Raw genomic sequence first — 19,565 nt, forward strand, 5'->3', positions numbered from 1 at the left:
GTTTTGTTAGGTAAACAAAGGAACAGAGTATCAACGCTGTCGAGAGTCCGCGGTGACACAGCGGCGCACGCGCAGCCACACGCCGCCACGGTAGAGTTAGATACGGCTGTTATGTGTTATAAATAAAATCGATTGTTTGATTAAAAAATTCACCGCTGCGTACCGGGTGAGGTGACCAATCTAAAATATCACTTTTCACTTTTCCCTCACGAGATTCCTGTCGTCTCTCCCGGGTATATTCCAGAGATGCCCAGAAGGAATTTATAAAAAAAAATAACGAGCCTAATTCTGCTTTAACCATTTGTCTAATAAAATCATTAGTCTAAAATCTCAGTTCAATGATTTGTTGTAGACCGCAATCCACTCCAGCGCGGAAGCTTTGTTTAAATATACCTACATTCTAGATTCATAGTCATGGCTGTAGAAGTGGAATAATATTGTTACTCACAATGATGCTCCACGTCCTAACATAAATCGCTGAACTCTCCTACTTTGGGGTGACTCTCAAATATCAATAAACATTTGTGTAAGTACGTTATTGCACAAGTTACATAGAAGGATAATGTAGTAGTTAAAAAAAGAATTTTCCATTTGGTTTTCATCGACCAGATTAATCACAGCAGGAAAACACGACGACACGTGTCTATGTACACATATTATGCAATCATTCGTTAAGAATTTTACATTATGACTCATTAAACAATCAGCGGAACATACTATAAACTTGTTTACTTAATACTGGTTTTGGATACTGTCGGGTGTTACCGCCAGCCGTATAACGACTCGTGCCTTCACCACGCGAGTCCGCCACGACGTTCATCATACATTAGAGTTCAACGCGCACGCCTGTCATCCGTGTCTACTATACCACGTTCGGGAAAACACACGAAACCAGTTAGCCTTTCCTCAAACTAATTCGCAACATACTATAATAGTTGATGAAGATGTTATTTATCTACTACAGGTAAAAAACAGGAATACATTAAAATACATAACGTTAAAAATAAAGTGAAAGAAGCATTCAATTTTAGCCGCAAGCCGAGTATGGCGCCGCTTCGCAGTGGCACCACAATGTCACACGAAAAGTGGCAGCAGTGAGTTGTCGTTACATGCAGTCTTTGAGTTTACCGGAGAGACCATAGTTAATCTCCTCTCATTACTTTGACTTGGTCATATTCTTTTTTCTAGTATTGTTACTAAATTGACGCCACTCAAAAATACATTTAAACATATTAATATTCCGCTCTTTATTATTATTCGAATTTAAATAAAAACAATGATTCTTTAGCGTTAGGACCAGATTGACCATATTTACTCCGAAACAGTGTCGGAAATTTCAAAATGAATTCAGTATTAGTAATTGTAATTAACTGTAGTAAAGTTTGGAAACGTACCGAAGTAAACAGTTTGTGAGCGCGGAGCGCCGACCGCGGCCAGTCCGCGTCATCTCATTTGTTTTATACTCTGACTCGCCTAACAGGTTGGTGCTCATACTGACTTACTACATAAACTTCAGTTCTATACTCAATGACAAATATAAATCTCTCGATATTGATTTTACTTTTTTAGTCGCGATGTACGAGTCCGTCGGCGAACAACAGTGCGTTCATTACATAGATAAAAATGTAGCTTGTAACCTGCCGTGAGTTCCGCCTGTCGTCATTTATATTTTTATTTCATAGTTCTAGAAGTGCATTAGTACTTAGTTTATATGCACGTTAGTGGTGTATTATACAATGTGGTAATTGTAACGTCGGAAGTGGCAGCCTGTTGTTTTGACAGGTGCACGTCACAAATTAGCTTCTGTTGTTAATGAAGCGACCTCGCCGTCTCGAGGCTTCCTACACGCTGAGCTAACACAATTACATGCGTGTGCATGTTTGCATAACGCAATAATGAACCTGCAGAATGCTAACAATATGTACATTGTATGGAACATGCTGATGCTTTCAATAACCGAAACATTGGTTGTTTTTAAATTAAAAAACTAAACATTGAGGTTGGTCCTCATCCTAAACAAAACGTCCAATTATAAGTGAAGTCGGATCAATTCGTAACTAGGCCAAAAAAATAAAAACAATGACGTACATTAATTCAGGTCCCACAGAAATCCACTGACCCATTTATGAACAAAATCCAACACCTGACATTTTTTCGTTGTCCGCTTCACGTAAAATGCAACTGCAGAGTCTCGATGTCAAGTCTGTCGCGTATTTATTATTAGCGGGAGAATTAAGCACTATCAACAAGTATCATATTCAAGAAGGGGACCGGTGTTGCTCCGGCCCGGCGCGGCACTCTGCCTGACGTTATTGTTGTTAGTTCTCGCACGGCTTAAAACGAGGTTAGTTAAATATAATTTCTTAAATAGAAGTTGTAATCCGATGATGAGTCATGCTTCGTCCATGATTAACGCTGAGACAAGACAATTATCTACAATAACCCTACAGTTGATAGCTTCTGAGAATGTAAAGAAATTGTTAGCAATAAATCCAAGCAGCATTTTATCAGTTAATGTATGTAAGTTATTTTAAATTCTGCGTGATGTTATAGTTTATGAGCAAGCACAGTTCGTGTTTGATATTATACAAACCCATTAGAAGAATAAGGTTACATCTGCAAAAGTTCATCTTTTAATTAGAACGTTTTAAAGTTTTGCGCTCAGATTTTTGCTTATAACGCTGATAATACATATGTGACCATAAAACATTATTTTTTTCGGAGAATCATTCAATAATTGTTATCAAAGCACTTGGGTTATTATTTTATGAAAATTTTATGCTGCACCTAGAAATTAAACAATATTGTACCTACAGAATGTTTTATATGACACTAACTTTTGCTCGTGGCTTCGTCCGCATGAAGGAGTTTTCCGGGATGAAAGTCCTACTGTGTATTATCCCGGGATAGATATCCTATGTTCTCAAACTATCTGCATACCAAATTTAATTGAAAACCATTTGGCAGTTTTTAGTTTCAGACACGCAGATAGACGCGGCGGGGACTTTGTGACATACATTTTTTTAGTTTTAAACTTTAACCATTTACGCAGCGTACACAATGGAAATTCTCAAATGGAATTAAATTTTCCCATTTTTGCAACATTTGTCATTGATGCTCCGCTCCTATTGGTTCTATAAAATTTGGTATGGAAGTAGTTTGAGAACTCAGTAAGGACATAGACCACTTTCTATGCCAGGAAAATATATCGTAAGGACTTTTATCCCGGAAATCTCTGTTACGCTACGAAGTCGCGATTTGATAATTGTTAAAATGTGTAAAGCCTAGTTTAGTGAATCTAAAATAATAAAAAAATAAAATAAAAAAGCTAGTGAGTAAATAAAATTTTGAAACGAAAAATTAGACGTGTAATGAATAATATATACGTAACATAACTTGTTAATAAAGTTTGTTCCTATTTTTATTAAATTAACAGCATTTTATAGTAATATAAGTACTTCGTAGAATAATGTTTTATGAGATCATGACTGCTGTATCAAGGAAAAGAAAATATTAATGAAATATTGCGTCAAATAATGTTATTTGTGATAAGCGACAGCGCGCGCGACCGAACGCGTCTGAATAAGAACAGAGGATAAGTCGTTGTGTGATTATGCGACTTTATAGTAGGTACTTTGTGCAAATGAGACATTATTTGATTGCTGTTACTAAAAAATAATAAAAAAATTATCAATCGATAGATTACATTAATAACAGAACAAATTATTATAAATCATTATTTTTCTATTCGGTCGTCACGTTTACTTTTGTGCAGCTTTAACAAGACGCCGGCGCATTCCCCGCGTCGAGTCGCGCTAATCTCTGCGCCACATTCTGAATCGATCGGTTTCACCTCTGGAGCGATTTCATTGCCAATCTGATACGTTCACTGTTATATTTTAGCAAATAAAATATTAAAACTACATATATATAGTGGTTCTTTCATACAAACCTTTTTATACAAGCCTTTTCATCACATAATATAAAGTGTTGTTCATGAGAATTTCGTATGTAAACCCCTGGGACCAGCGTGCCGGCAGACGCAACACCTCCCCTACAAACTCGGCCTAGCAGCTATACTACTAGTAACATAATTGTAACTTACCAAGACTTGCGCCCGTCAAATATGTAAAGGTCATTGTGTGAAATAGGAAACTTATTTTTCCTCGATGGTAATACATTATCTACTGTCTATTATAGTACGTTGGCTTGAGAGGGGGGGGGGGGGGGCTGCGTCACGTTTTCTAAGAATCGGTGAAAGGTAACAAGGCTTACTGCGAAAATAACTAATTTATATTATTATATCTGGCATAGAAAAAATGACAATGCCGGAAATCGATATATTATTGTAGTAGAACTGTGGGTCCTAATATCTTTTGACAGTTACCTACTACGGTGGAACAGTGAAGTTCAGTAACATTTTGGACAGACGTATCACACATTCCGACACGCTGCATTTGGAAGGGTTTAAATTTTATCGAAAGTACCTATCTGCGGCATGAGTGTACCTATTCACCCGAGATAACTTAAACAAAGCTGCGGTGCATTGGCAGCTTTGTATTTCGTTTCATACGGACTCTTCCTTCAAATCGCTGGATATTAAACAAATCTGTCTCACACCCGATCCCCATTCCTCCTCGAAGATTTATAACCTTCTCGCTGTGCCTCAGTCACTGATCCGAACATAAATTAAATGATACATTCGAACTGCAATAAAAACTGTGCAACGCAAAAAACTTTACGTCAAAATAATGAACCAACAAAAAATATTGCACAAACTACCATCCATATAATATTATAAGAGATGAGATAATCGAAACTAGATAACTTTAAACACTTTACTGGCGATTTATCCATTTTAAAGAGCAATCGAACAGTGATACATGTGTGCAGGCCCCGTGAAGCCTAGATGTTGAAAAAGTTTAGAACAAGTTTGGTGGTTAAGTTTAGTCCATCATGACCACGATACTGAAACGCGCTAGTCAGTCGTCACTCGCCAAAACACTGACAGTAATCGGCTGTAACTGTGAATACACGTCTATAATAGATGCCTAGTTAATACAGACTGCATTACGATACACCTAATATATTTAGATATTTTTAAAGTTAATGAGACAACTTATTGAAAAGATCAATCGTTGATACGTACGCAGGTACAACATTTAGGGCACAGACCTCTGAATTTTCAAAGTTACGGCAGAGGGTTTTGTTTATCATTAAAATTTAGGCTCCGTTAAATGGCGACGGCTGAGGAAAACTACATTCCTCAGGATTCTTAACAAGAATTTCAAAGTTACGTGTCAAACGACCGACCCACGCTAAGGCAGCACATCGCTGCCTCAGTAGGGTTTAAAAATTAAGTAGTTTAAAATTTTTAAAAAGATAAAATTATTTTCTTAATAAATTATCCCTAAAAGCATATTCTCGCCAAAACTCGTACGCCGAAAATATATGGAACGAATATTCAAACCGTATACTCGGGGGAGGGAGGTGTAGGTATTTATCAAGAGATCAAATGCCCCATTAGAGTCCTGGGCGGCTAGGTCGCCGACCTCCGGTGTACGAACAAGTCCGGGAGGTCAAAAGTACGCGTAGCGTGTAGTTAATATTCATCGAATGTGCGATATGTTCTCTCACATAACTTTACTTTGGCTTTGAATTAGGACGCGGCGGCGCATACACGATACCATATAACACCTATATAGTAAAACAACACTCACCATATTACTATTATCGATTCATGTTATATTACAACAAAAATAAATAAAGTATTATGATGATTTCTTATTTTCACGTGAACGTTACACATTGAAATAGAACTAGTTTTCGCATTTTGATTTGATAGAGCTTTTTTTTACTCCCGACATTTGAAGGCTTCGATGCCTTTATAATCACGGGGCAGACATAAAATTATTATGTATTAATATTCCACTGCCAAGTAAATGTAGACACGATGCCTCGTGCACAATTCAGTTTTTGTGAACATGGTACTGAACTGTGTTCGTCATTCGAAACATTTTGAATAGATCGAAAACTTTAAACCAATAACAGCAGCTACAGTATCCTTACCACTGGAACACAACAATTCCTGTTTACAAGCTTCTATTTAAGGGCAGATATAAGTGATCCTTGTAAATTTACTTGAATAATCCACGTAATATAAGATTGACTAAGTACCAAAACAAGTTCAAGTTATTTAATTCGTGATTCCCATTACATTAAACTAGAGGTGTGCGTCACTACGGCGGTGGCGCTGCGCGGAGCGGGGCGGGGCGCGGAGTGTGCGATGTTTTTTTTTACGTAATTCGACTAAAAATACACTAGTTCGCAGTCACGTGTATACAGCGAGGAAACTGAAGAGCGTAGGGTACTAACTATTTAACCAACGAAAGGCGAAAATAAGCCATCCTCCGGTTTTACATGTCAGTTGTGGTGAAATGCCCTTAAATAGGCCCCATAGGCCTTTTATTCCGGTACGACGAAGTGACCTTACAGCCCGAGGACTTATACTTACGCAGGACTTGCAGAATGTCGACCAAAGGTTGGTTAATGGTTGCCGGAATGCCCGCCACTATATGTCTTCACGGTCTGGGTAGGAAGCTATCCCGTTGAGCACAGAGTACATCTGTTACCAGCGAGGGGCGCAGCACTATGCATCGGCTGTACCGGTTTACACGTCATTCGCTGGTGTCACCGCGATCTTGAGTAACGTCAAATGTTGTCGAGCGCCTCGTGTGACGCATTAAATGTTTCCAAAGACACGAGGATTAACCCAAATGTGCGGCTGCGCGGCCGGCCGGCTTATTATCTGGGTTTTTCCTTACCGTAGTCTCTCCGCAATAGCGAGAGAGCCCGTCATAATATGGCGGTGAAAGTTAATATAATTTGCGATTTTCCTCATTTGTTACTTATTTTCTAATGTGAGTACTTAAGTACCGAACTTGTAAACCGTAGTGAGAAGTAAATGTGTAAATAGTTTCGTATCGATTTATCATAGAGCAGTGTTATCCAAACTCTTGACAATTGTGCAGAATATTGATACCGTACAGTTATGCGAATGTGCGGAAGTGTAATCTGTATAGTGTGACGTATGTGGTGTCGAGCGCTGCCCGCGCAGGTGGCGCCGCGCGGTGAGGCGCGCAGTCAAGTTCAAGGCGAGCGCCGCGGCCACGTTCCTGACATATGCCGCACGCTATTCGCAACTCGATCTCTCGTAACTACCGAACCAAAATACACCCCTGTGAATACCAGATCATGAACACACAACACCAGTATCATGTAGATCAGATCCGCTTCTGATGATGCCTATGTTTGGCCAATAGAATGACGATTTGCTTTGTCTATTTTTACCGCCATGAAACATCATGCAAACTTTTTTATTTATTTAAGAGCTATACAAAAAAACGTTTTTCAGAAAATAAGTTTTGAAGAACATATATATGTTTATATATATTTTATTGCTTTGAATGACGAGACGAGCTTGCTGTTCGCCTGATGGTAATCGATACGACCGCCCATAAACAGTAGAAACAACATCGAACACCTTAATTAAGTCTTATTATGCCCAGTAGTTAGCTACACTGGCTGTAATGTCCTTCAAACCGAAACACAACCGTGGCTACATACTGCTGCTTGGCGGCAGAAATAGACATTGAGGTGGTACTACCCAGGTGGAATCTCACATATGAGAGACCTATCACCAGAAAATCAAAAAAATGTCCACATTTGACATCCGTTTTAGGTTTTCTCTTAAAATTTGCTTGACAGAGTAATCTCTTTCTGCTATAAAGCGGAACGTACGAACGTATTATATTTTCGTACATATTTATTGCACATTCAACCTAAATGCTAAATGGTAAGTCTCTAATCTCTATATAACGACAATCCGTTATTAAAATACCAAAGATTTGTGTACTGTTGCCGTGCAGTGAGCAAACATTACGGAGTATTATATGTACTACCTATATGTAAAGTTGCACATGTATTGTTTGAACGGTGACCGCAGTGCCGCGCCTTGCAGTTGTAACTCGAAGTCCCCTTGTTGCCTTTGTTTCTCACTTGTGGCGACGCAAGCCCTCCGGTGAGCGAATTACTCCTCTTGGCTTTCACTTTTATACAAATTAATAATGGCTCGCAGGGGGGTCGGCGCGCTTACAATTAATACTGTAACTTGATGATTGACAGGTTTTTGTTTAATATAAATCGTTAACCCGCTGTGGATGGGTTTGCTGCTTGAGGCATTTACCTACTTATTATTTATATATGAAACAGTAACTTTACTTATCGCGCAGAGTTTCCAATTTCGAATATATTATATTCGAATATATACCCATACACTCGTCATCGGACAATATTCTATATGGCCGTATAAGACTTGAGTGTAGTGGAAATAAAGTCATCAGGTAAAGATTTTCTTTTTGGAAAGACTGCTATATTCTCTTCAATCATGAAGTATATTTTAATCTAAACCGTGATTAGGATAAAAATATTACAACGAAGTATTATATCAGAACTGAAACTACAATCGACAGCAGCGCTTCAGTGTCTACACAGACCGTCCCGCCGCGCGCTCCGCACGCACCGCTCTACAGGCAGCTCATCATATAACATTATATTGGATTAGAGTGCACAATGCGCTTATTGCGTCATCGTTAATACGAAGGGTATATATCGCATTTGTGATTAAATGCCGCTATACTATTACGATGTGCGTAACGGCCGAGTAGCGACACACGCGACATCTCTCGCCGCCAGTGCATTCCTCACTGAACAAAGAGTGTCGATAGTACTCCAAGTCGCGAGCCGGTGTCAGCCGGTGTGTTATTTCAGACGACCGTCGAGGCAGGCTGAGTGTCTTAAACTGTGTTTGGCCGACACTGTAATCACCAGTCATTGCTGCGACATTGTAACAAAAAACCACATCGCACAATATTTCAGCGAATCCATAAATATTAATGTTCACCTTCAGTTTCACGAGTAATTCAGCTAATTAATGGAAGTTTGTCAATAAATAATGTAAAAAGGAAGGTGCACGCGACTGTCTCGTCCACTTGTATGAAAACTTTACGTCCAATAGCGCAGTGTGAGTCATCGGCTCGCGGACTCGTTGTCCATGATGTACCAACACATCACCATGAGTAACAAACCGCCCCACAAGTCACCACACTGGTTATAAGCGTATCAACACTTGAGTTGCCTGCGACGGGTCTAGTGCTCGACGCAGTCCACATACCGATAGGCTCGCCATCGCGGACATTTATTGTGAACAATACAGTGAACGGTACTTCATACAGCGAGTACACTAAGCAGTGACCCTGGTTAGGGTGCGTTATAATGAAGAAGCTAGCTCATATTATTAATCTGACGTATTATCATTAGGTATGTTCTTGTTTACACAATGCACTGTCCCTACATAATAAACACATAAATTATTTGATTTATTTACCATCAATAATACGAGAGAAACAGTTTCTAGGTACCTAGATATTGAAGATTATTAAAATAAAAACCGTTGTTTATTGTTTGTTTCAGTCTCGCTTAAGTATAGGTCGGGAAAACCAACAACCTACTGTTTCAGTAGGAAAGGAGTATTTACTATAGTTAGCATAAAATGTTAAGTGACAGTGCAACGGGTTCTACTACATTACGGACAGTTCCAACACGTTTATAATAGCTGCACACGCGACCAGGTCTCCTTGGAGTAATGGCATTCCTCAGTGATCATATCTTAGTCAGGCTCTCCTCGTAACCTTTCTTTTACTACTTAATTACCTACTAAACCCAGTATTTCGGAAATACACTCTGTCCCGAGAGATAGCCACAGTATTTTCAATACCTTTTCAATCAATAAGCTACAATTATTATCACATTGTTAAAATTCATGACCGCGCTTAAATCCTAGAGCAGACGTAAATTGACGGGAAAGAAAATGATAATTGAAAAAAATTACTTACATAATTTTGTATAGAGAACAATACATAATTTGCTCCTAAGGTGTTTAAATTTATGATATTTGGCCTGAATAGAACTAGCGAATTTTAAACACCTGTAGACATTTTTTCAACATTATTATACCGAGATAAAAACATCTCGCTGCAACTGGCGCGACGTGACAGATTGAGCCAAGCGGTACGATGTCTCACACCGTGGAACCTATACTATTGTTTTGTATAGTTGATAGCGGCGGCTTTTAGCCAAATTATATTTTGATAATGATTCTTATTAGCATTACATTCATTTCTATATTAGTATACTTCTTATAGGACTAGCGTAATAATTATACTTTATATATTTTTTTGATTTCGATATTTGTATACACAAATGTGGAGGCTAGTTATTAGCAATTTGATGATATACTAATGTAACCTAATTTAATGTTATTAGTCTGTAAGACTGCCTTATAATAAATAAGTAAAATAAATCATTTCGTAGGTTCGATATCGCATAGCATCGCTCGCCAAACGCCTAGTGCAGTGAGTCACCTGCGGAAGCTTATAATACAATTCGGCACGCACGGCCGCGTGCACTGCTCGGTGCACCGATATTGTTAACAATTATCCACGCACTCACTGACTACAAGGGGGTGAGGAGGCGGCAGGCATTGTCACTTTCAAATAGGACCGAAATTCAAGGATGTAGCCTCTCGCGCACCGAAGAGGATCGCCGGGCTTCCCTGACCTACGCAACCTGTCAATAACTCCGACTAATCCCCTTCAGTCCCGCGGCCAAATACAACATGTTAAGGGGTCACTCGCGCGAATAAATATCACTCCACGTATTGTTCACATGTTAATCAGCAGTAACGCGCTAGGTGCATCTCCCTAAGCTTACATACAACACTATCAACGAGCAAGTTATGTTGTTTATATTTTATTTCGCGGTGGCATCAGGCGTACAAATAACTGATTGAAGAGACCCACTAGTCGCACGTCGAATGATAGCTTCGAGGCCAATAGCAATAACGCTAACGTATCGGGAATCACAATAAACCCTGCAGTGCGCTTGTTGCCGGATTTAATGGGCTGATGTTACAATTATGAAGATCTGTCAGGTGTTCGGATTTCCTCGAGATATATTCCGACATCAAGAGCAGCGACATCAGTGAGCGATATATATCCAAGTATTATTAAAACATCAGGGGCATTCACTTTGACGCAAAGCCTTTGCCTCGGCGGTCAGTATTAGATACCTATCTATCTATCCCCGCGACGCTATCGCAGCTTAAGAGAGAAACTATTATAAGCAATACTTATTACAAGTAATTATTCTTGTAGTGGCTTTGACCCCACTTCGATTTGTAATCAGTGTTATTAAATTTGCGTGTCGTTAAATCTAATTAATATTAAAATTCACAATAGAATGCTATCGGAGCAGGAAGTGAGATTAAGTTTTAACAATAAAATTGTTTTGCATCATTATTAAAGCACGAAAGCATTTCACGGAGCGACCTCGGAATATATTATGAGTGGGCAGGCTTGCGACACGCCCTCCAACAGAGCTATAAAAATATTCCACGTTTTTTTATACGGCCACTTCATTGTGACCGCCCTGCACCTAATGGCAAGCGGAGTGGAGTTCATTTCGCTTAATTCCGAGGCAGAAGCAATTACACACTGATTAAAGTAAACTTACTACTTAAACTATGGAAAAAAATCAATTTATAAATAGACCAGCAATAAAAATATGATTATTTCAAGGTCTTATGGTATGTACAGATTAAAAATTTAAATTGTCCTATAATAGTCAACATAACGCCACTTGCCAAGGACTGGTGTACTATGATTATGATATCGATATGTATAAAATAAAAGTCTTAGAGAAAACGTCGCTGTATTGAAGAACAGGTGATTTTTATACGTGATGCCGTGTGATATGCTCAACGCACTTATCAGGACAAACATAAGGCCTAGCGACACAGTCAGAGAAAAAGCCCAGACGCGCGCACGTGACGTTTGCGAGATATCAATACATACACAAACTACGTAATACGTAGACTTCATTGATAAATGCTTAATAGGACATGAGTCGGATGACGATCAAGCTCGTCTTATTTAAAAAGAAAATAATTTGTCAACGAGACTCGGCCACACATGCGAGCGCAACGATTGCAACTTAGATGTAAGAAATAAATAATAGCCACCGAATGAAACAGAACAAGAATGTAAATTATTGTGTTCTCGGAATGGTCGATATTTTAATTGCAGGTGATGTTCAATTACAAGCCAGTTGTGGAGAACACGTGTACAGCGACATATTTACAACATTTTATTGTAATACAAAATCTACTGTACTGTGCCTCGTGAGGAGTCTTTTACGCGATCGTTTGTTTCTATCGACCCTTTATATACGCCTACTACTAAATAAAATACTCTGCTATGTTCGGATTTGAATATATGAGGCGAATGTTTCAGCATGTAAGACAAACGCAGCGTAGCGTTTTGTCGGTGTATCGATATTAAGAATTGTTTCGACGCTGCCTCGCGTTTTGCTTCATTATTTCGGTGTAGTGTGAATATCGTATGTGCTGATCCCGAATGCAACAAAATCTATACTTAATTTTTGTTGAGTTATTAGTAAACCACAAACAAATTAAGAGTTGACACGTACCTACTTGTAAAAACACAATACACTACTTAGCGTGGACGCACTCGAGCAAAACATCGCGCATTCAAGGAAGTGCAAGTCCGTGGCAGGTTTTGCGCTCACTGCTCACTGCCCCAGTGAATCCGTTCTATACAAGGGTCGGTTCTTAGGTAGGTTCGGTGCTGCTGTATTAAAATAGTTTCGGCTGGGTATTGTGAAGTCTCTTGCACCTACTCGATAGATTGATATTGATCCAGGCGTTGCATCTCATTTTGCGATGAAGACAATGTAACTGATGGATATTGGCGTATGAATGTCTATCTACATACGTACATGTATAGTGTTTACATTACTGGTAACTATGTAGTTTAATAATAAAAAGTATTGTTTTAAAACGGTCGTATAGATTTATTGTCAATAATACCATAAGCTAAGTGCCGGTAATGTTCGGCGGGAAGTAGTGCTGTTCACATCAACTATCAGCCTGTTTTATTAGACAATATAACGTTCGATTTGACAATTATCATATAATTAATAGCAAATAATACGAATAAGTAACCTTTTGTCAAATTAGCAATATGTCTGGTTAGGAAATGGGGCAGCAATTTGGTTTTGCAATAAACGCGTAGTCGGGTACACAGCTTACTCTTTCTATCGAACATATCTTAAATTACGTATTTTTTTTTGTACAAACATAATAAAAATATATTAAAACTAAAATAAAACGGCTTTCAAGCAACAAAGCAGGAAAGATCTAGTTTCCTTTTAAATTTTAGATAGGATGCGAACAACACGAACATCCAAAACTCAGTTCGTTGTCATGCGGTTTGTAGTTCAAAGATACGGAATTGTTCCTATGAATAGACGTATTGACACCGGCGGCACATCCACCGAGTCAGCGATTTCTCGTACAGCTATGAATTATTGTTTAAAAGAAACATATCTGATAATAGGTCATTTTATTAACTTCTTCCTGTAATCACAAGAAGTACTATATACTACAATATAAAATGCAAATGCGCTACGTTGGGACAATTTGTGGCGGCGGGTAATACCGCGCGAAGGGCCTGTGAAGCCCCGCGGACGCCGCGCCGCCTGACTCACGCGCCTTCTGTTGCGATATTAAACGTAACACGCACATTTACAACATACATTATTATTTTTTTATTTCCGTAGTGTCAAAGTTACTAAGTTGGTTGTAAACGAGGGTAAGTATAACGAGGAGACCATCCCATATTCCCCATGGTTCATTAATTATAAATGTGAAGACTACGGACTCACATTAGTACAGCGATCAGCAGAGTGCACGCAAAGGCCTAAACTTTGCGTGGTCATTACTAAACACCTTACGCTAGTGTCCAGCAGCCACATGGTGTGTAGTAATATTATAGAGCCATGTTATATTACATTCTCAATTTTTTTTTAAAACCCTTAATATTTAATTAAAAATAAATAAATTTAGAAGATGCGAAAACTATAATAAATATTGTAATGAATAGTATTAATTATTAATATTACTTAATATATTAAATTTTGATAAAATATAATTGTTAAATGTAGGTAGATATTGTAACTTTCGGAAGAGCTACACGTCAGTCCGCCCTGTGACCGTGAAGACTGCTAAGCTTTTAAAACATCGGGAGAATATTAAGATATAAGAAGCCGCGATATAACCTAAAACATTGTGTCATTTCGATGTTTGCCATTCGCGTAAACATAAGAAATCACTATAACAATAGGTCGTTTAAAAGTTATAAATATAAATACAATATCTGCGATTGTTGTTTTTTTGTGTAAGAGACGCGTATGATGTATACTTAGAATAATAACAATCCAAGTGTAGTTCTAGTAATGTATCGATTTTGTCGTGTATGCTTACAGACGTTTTAATGTACATACAAAAAATCGAGCCAGTAGGTACAAAATGGTTAAAACTGGAAATAATAATTGCCCCAGGTCCAAATAATACCCAAGACCTCATCGATGCCATTGCCTCCGAACAGTGCCATCAGACCAATATTAACACCATCAAGCAATACACTAAAATTTTAAATCTAATATAAAATAATAATAATAGACTAAGATACGAGTTTGACGTCGCTTTGATTTTCCATACTATAAGGAAGTTAACAATAATGTTAAAGGTTTCCAATAACATTGAAACCGGTTTAAAAATGTTTTATTATAACATGTAAGTTATTAGTCATAATTTGTGTTCGTTCATAAGTTTCAATAATAGAAGAGGCGCGCGCGGTGTCTGCCCATCGGCGACAGATGCATTTCACCTACAGTTAATTTCACACGCGGTAGATTTTCATTTTTGAATACATATCATATATACGTAAGATTATCCTGTACGTTTGGCGATGTTTATCAGTTGATAGTTGTGCGCACACACACAAACACACACAATATGTGACGCTGGACTGACAAATGCTAACTTAACCGGTAGAATGCGATTTCTTTTTATATCTTATTGAATCACTAATAATATCATCAATAGCTGTTTATAGAACTGTATAACATTCATTAAAAGTTTAAAATGTGAAGAGAGAATTCGGCGACACAAAGTATTGTAAGTATATCACCAATGTGGAGCACAGCCATCCGCGCAAGTGTCCGCAGGTGTGGCGTGTGTACATGTTCATGTGTTGCCGATGTTCACGGGCCCGCATGGACCCTTGTTTAAAAATACTATTCAAATAACATATCACGAAACGAATATAAAGATTAATTTATTTATACATTGTAATAAAAGAATACAAGTTCACAGAACTTTACTGTACGTTAATGACCGCATTATCGATATAAGTATACCTATATTGAGTCGCAGGAACAAGACGTGCCTTCTTTTAAATAAGAATGGGACAGTATACTGAGTAAAAGTGACAGAGAATAAATTGAGTTGATTTAAAAAACGAATTCAAAGACATTAGTAATGATTGAAGGGTTCGTTTCCTTTGCCTCTTTACAGGTAAAAACACTGCTGTATACGGTACCAATGTAGTTTTGTTGACAGAGTAGGTATGCCGCGTGAATCACCGACCGCAATAATGCAGTGCTTGAGGAAATGTTTACCGCGCTCCGCTCATTAATTATATCCAACGTAGTTATCAATATCAGATACAGGCACAGCGATCAGCCAAATACCTATGTGTCTTTTGCTAAGTTTCTGCGCGTAATTTTCTCGGTGGGTTTAATGTGCTGAGTGCAAGTCTGTTACAGATTTTTATTTTATTGCGAAACTACAGTTGTAGGCGGTGCAGCGAGCAGAAGCTAGCATTTCGGTAAACTTCATGAATTTCAATAAATATAAACTTTTTGTATGCCCGTACCCACTTCACTTTTGGTAATATTTCTTAATTTTCCTTGTTTCAAAAAAATAAAAAGACAAACGTTTGCGTCATAATTTACGGGTACATTTTCCAAAACTAATAAAGTTGTGAGCGATATCCGCATGGGTTTATTTCCTGGTGTGAATAAGGAAATGCGGGCGACCCGGTGAATCATCGTACAGTCACTGGGTGAATGAGTGGGATATCGAACCTTACACTTCGGTATTTTGGGTTTTGACCTGTTAATCACTATAACACCGCGCTGCCGGGTTGTTCATTATAAATATAAGCTATGCTATTGAGGCGACGACGGTTATATTATTTTCTTGTTTCATTAATTACTTATAAGTATAAAATAATAGCGCCAGATTAAAGTATCAAAATATTAAAATGGGTATTTTAACCGTAACCTGGTTATTGAACTCGCAGTGTAGTAGGTGGATCCGACCAGTATTTCCAGATAAAGTATCATTTTGTGTCAATATCATAATAATGTGTTGAGAATACGACAACAGGTCCCCACCACAGGTCCACAACTCACTACGCTATGCACCACGTATGATAGTATAGAATAAAACCGAGTTGACTTGCACTCGCTGCCTAACAACACTAAAGGCACAAAAATTCATATATATGTACTTATATAAAGGTATCCTATCTGTGCCATCATATTAATACAGTAGTTAACTGTTGATATCTCGACAAGTTTTGCCAGGTAGTCTACAGCACAAATACATATAAATAAATAATTATATTATGCATCGTCGCATGTAGTGTGTGTTTGTGCACACGCAAAGGGTCGTCGCTCCTGTAACCGGTCCTTCCGAGTGGCGGGCGGCGTCCGCTAGCGAATGTGTCGCTCCCCGCGTCGGTAGCTGTCTATTAACTGACACTAGCATAGTTTTAAAGGACTCTTCTATGTTCACTAATAAATGAGGATTTTAGTAGCAATGACAAATGATGACAGCCAAACGTCGCCATTAGGTATACTTACCTACTATGAATCATGGCTCCATCGTGAAACAAATAAAGACAGGATTTGTAACGATTTTCACCACCCATACTACTAAGGGGGTTAATAGTAGATCGTTTGGCCCAATATACATTAAAATTTAAAGCATCAAGGGTTCCTAAATATATTATAACAAGTAAATTACTAATACTCTTAATACATAGAGAATATAAAAAATAAATAATTTACTACGTGCGTCAGACGTCACACTCGCACATGTTGCACAGAGCTGCTTGAAAGCAATAGACAATGCGGAGGTCACTACTGATTCCTCAGATTCTGGCGTTGCTACGACATACCTACCACAGATATGTATCGTGAATAGACACTGCGCTCGGGCCCATACAGAAAATACTAGTTTTTCAAACAGAAACACAACTCCTAATAATAATTATATGTCACGGTCATACAAAGCAATGATTAAAAAATAGATTGCATGTTCTTTAACCACTTTAATATGTCAAATAAGTACATAATCGAGCGCGACAGGTCGCGATCGAATTACGAATATGTTTTGGTTTATTTCCACAAAATATAATATATCTTCCGAACACTATTGCTAATGTAAATACAATTTTAAAGACATTACAATTTTAATTGTTGACTACCTCGGCAATGTAGTTATACCTAATGCGTACGTGGTACGAGTACCGAGTTAAGGTCCTGGGCTCAAATCGCGGCTCGGGTCAAGAATAATTGTGATTGGTTTTTTCCATCTTAAAAATTCCTCAGTCGCAGCTCTGAGTCGGAAATAGTATAATACGGTTAGTTCTGCAACCGACACTGTGAAGAAAAACCCAATATCACTGCCTGATCCGGCATAACTATCTCTTAATATATTTAGTCATTATTTTCTAGTTGGAATAGTCCTTATTTAGTCTGTTCGAACTAGTTGTAAAGGTAAATTCATTCACGAATAAATATTTCGCAAGTGAATAAAATCTAACAATATCCATGTCGTAAGTATCACGAGCTCACAGATTTCATGTCTGCTTATGTCGTTTGCGTTGTTTTAAAACATTCATTGTAATCGGAATAACTATTTTATAACGGTTTGTTCAAAAATATACCTACACATGCTTGACGACATAAGTATTCGTACATTTCAAGAACAAATTCTTTTTACAATATAAGGTTTCAAACAACTGCCCATTGACCAATAAAATGTTGTTGATTTATAATTAAAATAATCTATCATTATACAGCGAGTAGGTCAGTGACTGTAATTACAGGCGAGAGACGCGTTTCAATGAATGCGGTAAATAGTTCTCTGAATCGCGAGCCGCCGACAGAGCGCGCGGCAGCGGGGACTGAACCTAGTCATGTACGCGTAGCGAGATACCACTGTGTCCACTTCTCTTGCCCATCAACAGCACATACTATAAATGCCCTTTTTGGCGACATTAATACTACCGAAACTACCTAACATTGTAAAATGTATTTATTAGATGATATAGAACTATAAAGTACAGTACTAACAAACACTTTGTAGTTGAAAATTCTGTGATTTAATTACTCTTTATTGATAGGTACCACCAAGCCTTTTTATTTATTTCCACACCGCTCCCGCTGTCACTTCCGCTTGCGCCTTTCTTCACCACATTACTAAAGACTGTCGATCAACCTTGACATTCATTGCCGCAGCGATCTGTCTTCATTAATAATGCAATGATAAATCACGAGCAATTTAACGACTTTTGTTAAGAATAATACAAAGAACAATTAGAGATGCGTGTCTATAGTGCACGTCGAGGGAAGCTGACTGCGTTGACATTTGACCTGCACACGTCACAATGTGCCATGAATGTTTGATACTTGTCGGTATGTGAAGTCTGCCATTACACATCAGTGCATGATATGTGAAAGAGCTAGCCTGTTAACATTTTACAAGGCAGACACTACGCTATACTTATGTAACCTTGTAAACCACCGACATGAATGGATATTGATCGTTGCCGCGGTCAACGCATATAATTATAATCAGAACGCGATCCGTTTCTTAAAAGCATTTGTTCGTGATCCCTGCACGTCTCATTCATTATGGATTGATGAATAGAGCAGCGATAACGTGATTATTGTGATCATATTTTTTATGTTTATTTATTTTAACGTAATTCCTTTACCAGCAATAATATTAGGTCACGGAGCGCGAGTGTTGCGCATGAAGCGTGGCGCACCGCCGCGCCGCACACTGAACGCTTGTACTTACATACTGTTCGTGTACGAGTAGTATTTTCAGGAATACCAATGTAAACTTGGCACAATTTCAATGCAACAAAAAAACATCTCCTAGAATTTAATTGCGAGTAAATTTATTGCATAATGTTTGTTATCAAATTTATTAAACGCATAAAACGCAAAAGCCGCAAAACAAACTCTTTCTCTGGCTAAAGAAAAAGTCTTTTCTACAGTTTCCCGTAAAGTGGCAGCAGAACCGAATTATTAAGTCAGTAGAACCGAATTATACATGCCATAAAAAATTGAGCACAATCGAAAGTAGGTACCTATTAATAGAACAACTTAACCAGTTATGCTATTTGTGATTCGGCTTCACTTCTTTATCTTGTCATAGCCCGCATACCTAATGCTGTGAAGCTAAATACTTTGGGATTTCCACGCGTTGAACAAATAAAAAT

Source organism: Manduca sexta, chromosome 28 (genome assembly GCF_014839805.1).
Source record: "Manduca sexta isolate Smith_Timp_Sample1 chromosome 28, JHU_Msex_v1.0, whole genome shotgun sequence".
NCBI lineage: Eukaryota > Metazoa > Arthropoda > Insecta > Lepidoptera > Sphingidae > Manduca > Manduca sexta.